The sequence below is a fragment of the Ochlerotatus camptorhynchus genome, unplaced genomic scaffold (genome assembly GCF_037179485.1).
Source record: "Ochlerotatus camptorhynchus isolate MF236.1 unplaced genomic scaffold, CSIRO-AGI_Acam_v1.1 ptg000306l, whole genome shotgun sequence".
In the NCBI taxonomy this organism is placed as follows: Eukaryota; Metazoa; Arthropoda; class Insecta; order Diptera; family Culicidae; genus Ochlerotatus; species Ochlerotatus camptorhynchus.
In genome coordinates, this window is record NW_027040794.1 from 581,908 (window position 1) to 587,907 (window position 6,000).

General features: G+C 37.4%; 1 protein-coding gene across 2 annotated transcripts in view; it reads right to left on the reverse strand.

Moving 5' to 3' along the window:
* The window catches only part of wb (wing blister), a 409,502-nt gene extending 403,989 nt beyond the window's left edge, over positions 1–5,513 (reverse strand). For both annotated transcript variants that reach the window (XM_065229029.1, XM_065229030.1), the window contains exon 1: positions 4,438–5,513. The gene's annotated coding sequence lies outside the window, so the exon portion shown is untranslated. The remainder of the gene's footprint in view (positions 1–4,437) is intronic.
* Between the last annotated feature and the right edge of the window lie 487 nt (positions 5,514–6,000).

A 6,000-nucleotide genomic window follows, 5' to 3' on the forward strand; every position in this document is an offset into this window, starting at 1 on the left:
GGACACCCTTTAACATCTCAAAATTCATTGAGGCTCCAACATATTAATAACTTATCCAGGTTATGTACACCTAAAAAATCTTTTCATGTTCAGAATTTATTGAAAAAAATTATTGAAAAACTCTGAACGCAAAGGCTTACCGATAATTTGTAAATTAAAAGCTAGTAACAGTGACTAGTGAGTGAGCAACAATCCCTATTATAGGACACTTATGAAAAAAAAAAACTCTACGGAAATTCTTAAATGGTTCCAAGTTGTTTTAAAGATATGCTAGAGTAAAATTTAATAAACATTCTGTGAAGGGTTACACGAGCAATGATAAGAAAAATCAAGCACTGAAAATAAATAAGTATCTGAAGCCACTACATTTATCCTAATGAAGTTACTTGAGCTTCTCTGTATTATGGTGATTTTATGTCTATGAAGCTTGATAACAGAAAAAAATGTTCATCCAGTATTGAGAAATAGAACTCAGGGATCTGAATAAACATGAAACTTGAAGACATGAGCTTACTTTCTAAATACATTAGTGTCGAGGATATAATTGTAATTTTATATACAAATTCAGACTGACCAGTAATACGGGAATTCCGGAAATCGGGAAAAATCTGGGAATCCGAAATCACCGGAGAAAAATAAACTTGACTGTCTCTCCAGGAAAACTGCAATATGCTGGACTTAGAAGAAATATCAAGACCCTTAGACTGGACTCGATTTTTCTAGATACAGTCTTTTTGAAGAACTATGAAGGGAATTTTATCAAAAATTCCAAAGGAGGAAGAGATTTTCGAAAATTCTAGGGATAACACCAAAGAATTTCAGAGATTAATTCCAAGAAAGTTATGGAAAGAACTCAAAGAGAGTTGTAAATAGAACTCCAAGTCAATTTTACGAAGAGATCCAAGGTAATTGTAAGAACTAAGAAGAGCTCCAGGTGAAGTTTTAGGCGAGTTCAGAGTTGAATTGGTTGACAATTATAAAAAACGATTCCTAATTAAATTCTAATGAATATTCCAAATCAGTTCTGAAAAGAATTTCTAGAGAGATCTGTTGACAATTCCAAATATATTCCGAAGGTATCGAATTCTGAGGATAGTTCCAAATTAATTTTAAGGTAAATTTCAAGGTAATTCTAAAAATTGTGTGAAGTGAATTCTAAAGAGAGTTCCAAGGAAATTCTGAGAAGAATACCAAGGGAATTGATTCGTCCAGGGTGTGAACAGGCCCACGTTATTATTAATTTTCAGGATTATCGATGATATCAAACTAGCTAACTGACAAAATATTCAGCGGATCACTTGAATATTATAAGTTCCGTGAACTACTCGCTGCAGCGCTAGCATCGGATCTTTTTGGCGTTTCTATACATTCTATAGAACTTGTATGCAATATTGTTTGCGAGTTAGCGAGCAAGCTTGTTTCCCGCGAAAAGCCCGAGAGATGTCGTTACTGATAGGACCTCATACTATGTATTCAAGATAAACTTTTTCAAAGAGTTACGTCTGTTTGTCTATGGTGATAGCATTATCATTTGCTGTGGATCACATCGGTAGTGCTGAAACGAGGGGCGCTATGATAATTTAAAATTTAGCAGGGTCCGGCGCCAATGGCGAGGTAAAACAGGAATCGAATTTTGAGGGTACCATTTCAATGAAATTCTGAGAAGATTTTTAAGGGAATTCTAAGGATAGGGAAGAGCGCTACTTTGTCGTAATCGCCCATTTCCGTTCTATCGAGCAGAAATCATCAATAATATCAATGATTTCACAATGCACAAAACAATAATACGTTTGTTCCGATGCGTTAGTTCATTAGCTACAACATAAATCCTATTAGAGCGCATTGCATGCATATTTACGCTCATTGTTCTCAAAACAAAAGAAGCGCTCCTAGCGCATCCCTTTTTTCTCCGTTTATCCGTAGGACGAAGAAAATCTAATGGCGTTTCAATGCGTTTGGACGGAATTGAAACGCGTAGGACGAATTTAGAAGCAAGAAGCAGTGTTAGATTTTTAATAATATCTCAACATTGTTTGACTCTTTATCAAATCCAACGGTACGTATGGAAAGGTGGATAAATTTAGAAGTTATCTTTGATGAAAACATTCCATGTTTCGTTCGAACCCTTTCCAAAAAGCGTGTTTAAGTGCGGGATGTCCTTAGTAGGACGGAAATTAGATCAAAAACCCTAATTCCAATGGCATTTTGAATAGGATATAGATAATACTGAACAGAATTTCAATCATTTTCAGAGGTTTAAAATTTCTGAACTGTTATAGTGAAAATTCCAAGGAAATCCCAAAGAGATTCTTAAATCTATTTTGGAAGAATTTTGAAAAAAAAATATGAGGGGGGCGATTTTTTTTAACTATATAGGATTTGGCCGAAGGCCAATAAGCCGGACGCCAGTTGGCCGAACGCTTTAATGTTACTGAGTCAAGGAGGGGTAGTCGACAATGTTTTACAATATTTTACGGATGTTCCGGATCTTCCGAAAAACCACTTGGATCCAATGACCCGCTAATATATCAAAAACCACAATTTTACTACATTCCATATAGAATCAGAACAAATCTAAGCATACTTTGATCAAATTTACATAGCAGTCAATTTTACTGATGTTCCGGATCTTCCGGCGGTCCATTTGGTGACCATTTGCAGCCAATCACCAGCTAATATATCAAAAACCACAATTTAACTATATTTCATATAGTTGCAGACGCAAATCAAGACCTACTTTGATCAAATTTATGGTGGCCACTTAGAAGCAATGGCTGTCTAGTACATAAAAAATCAGCATCTCACTACATTCCATTTAGTATCAGATCAAAGCAAGGCCTACTTTGATCAAATTTACTCATCAATCAATATTACAGATTTTCGGGATCTTCCGGTGGTCCGGTGACCACTCGGAGCAATTGCAGAGAAAAAGCGAGTAATGGCGCTATAGCCATAAGCCATATAGGGCTAAGACAAGAGTTAGTGCTCATGTCCCAACCATTCTAGGAAAATAGAGCATCATTTAACTTTTTAAGATTAGATGCTCCCAACGACCAATCATTTATAACAACGGAACGTACGGTACGAGATGTCCACGTTTCATCCATTTATTGGATTCTGAAGCATCGTGTTTAAATCTTTGTTTTAAACAGGCCCGATGTTTCTGAATCATCTTGCCCCTTAAATTCTGCACAGTAGGCCTGGCCGTTTTGATATATTATGCGCATCTCTGATGTACAAAATGTACCAAATAGACAAGAAAAAGGATGGAGGTATATCTATCATTTTCCAGGATGCTTTCATGAACTGGCTGTGTTGGTGATAGATTAGATTAGATTAGACATTCCATATAATTGCAGAGAAAAAATAGATAATAATCAAGATTAAGGTTGATCCGAATCACCGGATGGCCTTCAGTCTTTAAAACCAGGTTGTGGGTTAAAAACCTTTTTCAATCATCTGGATGTTTAAGGTATAATTTAATGCAATAAGACTACTTATAAAATGCATAATTTTCTTAGAACATTAGAAGATATTTTCAAATAGGTGACTGACAAAATCTGGTCATTACTGAAAATTATTTCATTTTATTTACTGCAATACTGTATGGTAGTAAAACTTTATGAGGTAGGAAAGCCATGATTTTTAAAACTTATCGCATTCCATACTTCTATCACAGACAAACAGACATAACACTCGCAAGTTGTTCATCGAACAAGCATTTAACGGTCAATTTAAAAGTATCGTAGTTGGTAGTACCACCACCTGTGGCGCGCATAGTCAATTCCCTTGCGTTTGACGTTTACACACTACCGCCATCTGTTCAGCGTACTACCCACCACAGTGTACTCAACAGATGGCGGTAATGTTTTTGCGACGATGTTTTACAGTGAGAAATATTCAATGTGTTATGTCTGTTTGCCTGTGCTTCTATCATTCTTTCTGTTCATTTTATTGAAGTTAAGAAAAAAAATCGATCAAATCGAAATTTTTGTATTATTATTTATAACTACAATCATATCATAACTATACTACACGCAATTCTATTTCTATGTGATTTATTTATCATCCGTATTTTTGATCGTGTGATCTCAAATTCAAATAAATTGCTTCCAAATTTAGTGGACTCGTTTCAAAAAATCAGAAAAACAATGAAAAATATGGTGGTATGTAAATTTCTGTATTGACCCTAAATGAGGACAAAATTGAAAAAAAAATAAATAATGCAAAAACAGAAATGAGTGTACTATATCATTTCTTCATATAGTTTATACAAAAAGCATTCACTATCATAAACAAACAAAAATCAACCGCTAAATGCACCAACACTGCACAATCATCTAGACATCCCTCGCTCAATCGACCTCAACTGGACCAACATAAAAACGAAGAATAATAACCTTATATTGATAAGAGGGCAACTATAATTACACTCACTTCGAAATACGCTCCACCAACAAGAAGGAAAGCTTCACGCGACAACACAGGACACCAAGTGCTTCAATCTCAATCCGTCGAGTCACTGTTTTACATCTGAAGTTCACAGGCAGCAAACACACCATTGATGATCGATGCGGAGAGAAATTCAAAAGCGCACTCCGAACTGACACAACACTGCCGATTCCAAACACCCGATTTCAAGCGAAGGAATGAAGCTGCATTTTTGAACTTCTTCACGTGTTTCCTTTGCACGGGTGATTTTCGCGTCACTTAATTTTTCTTCGTCAAACCTGCACATCCAAAAACTTTTTTTTTTCTCCCTCTCCGAATCTCGCAAAATGCACGTTTCCTTTTCTTTTTGTTAATTCTTCGGGTTTTTATTGCACCTTCTCACATCTCAAACCGAGAAAATGGCTAAAGCACAGGCTAGCTGAGATCTCACAATTATTTTCTTCCACTACACACCAGTATTTACGAGGGAAGGATCATTTTCCACGAAATTGTTGATACGTTTTCACACTTGCTGCCTCACCAATCGATGGTGAGAATATTTTCGTTTATTTTTATTTTCAACCAATCTATAGGCAATTCACTGATTGGTACCGGGCTCTAAATGAGAAACCACATTGTCACTCGCGGTGGCGGTACAAAAAAGTCGATGACATATTAACACCGTATTATTTCGGTCCGTTTGGGGCGTCAGAAAAGGAACAAAATCCGCACCACGAGAAGGCAAATAAAGCAAAAAACCCGATGCGTAAGTCTCTTTGAACGTGCGCCGAAACGCGCAATCTATTTAAATACTACACCGCCAAGCAATTTATCGTAACAAGTCTACGGGTAAACTACACTTTCCTTCAGTCACGAGCATACGAGATAATTCAAGGCAGCCTGTCCAAAAAGGACAACAAAACCGAACTTACATCTCCGTGGCACCACTTCGAACGCAACATAAAACAACGCCAAAATAATCCAGAAAATCCCATTCAACTCAAAAACCGCAAACCGCAGCTCGACTCAAGATCCGTCAGTAGCAGACGCACGCGCGCGCACAGAAACAGCGTCCGAACAGTTTGAAATCCCGGCGAAGACTGAACGAAGATTTTGCGCTGATTGATCTTGCTTCCCGTGTAGGAACGACCGGCGCGACAGATGCAAACGGAGTACACAGGATAACATACACCATCTCTATGTTGTCGAGAGAAAAGTCCAGCCAGCATACGAAACGATCGTGATCTTCTCTTGGTGATCGTGGGATTTCTCTCCCGCTCAATAGTAGCGTACACATGGCCGCTAGTCTCACTCTCTATGCCGGCACCGGCACAGCTGATAGCGGAGGTAAACAGCGTGGTTTTATGCGAGGCGTTTGTTTGGGTTTTTAATTAAGGGTGGTATGCAGACGAAATCCATGTTGGATCGGTTGGCTTAAAATGATAAGATTTCCACTTAACATTTGATAAAATACTTATCTATTTACAATCAGTATATTTTTAATTGGCCCAAATGCAAGGTAAGCGCCTTCCATCGGCATACCACAAAACGTTCGCTATCTGAAAGGGA